Raw genomic sequence first — 314 nt, 5'->3', positions numbered from 1 at the left:
AAAAAAAAAAAAAAAAGAAAAAAATCCTCTATCCCTTCCTTTTGTGGTTCAAGGCTTTGGGTGATGATTTAGGTCCAAGCTGCCTTCTTTTTGTTTAGAGATGGAGTCTCACTCTTGTTGCCCAGGCTGGAGTGCAGTGGCGTGATCTCAGGTCACCGCAACCTCCACCTCCCGGGTTCAAGTGATTCTCAAGCCTCAGCCTCCCATGTAGCTGGGATGCCAGGCACCCACCGCCACGCCCGGCCCACTTTTGTGTTTTTAGTAGAGACGGGGTTTCTCCACGTTGGCCAGGCTGGTCTCGAACTCCTGACCTC

This window comes from Cebus imitator, unplaced genomic scaffold (assembly GCF_001604975.1).
Source record: "Cebus imitator isolate Cc_AM_T3 unplaced genomic scaffold, Cebus_imitator-1.0 Scaffold672, whole genome shotgun sequence".
NCBI lineage: Eukaryota > Metazoa > Chordata > Mammalia > Primates > Cebidae > Cebus > Cebus imitator.
Note: the sequence above shows the minus strand (reverse complement) of the source record.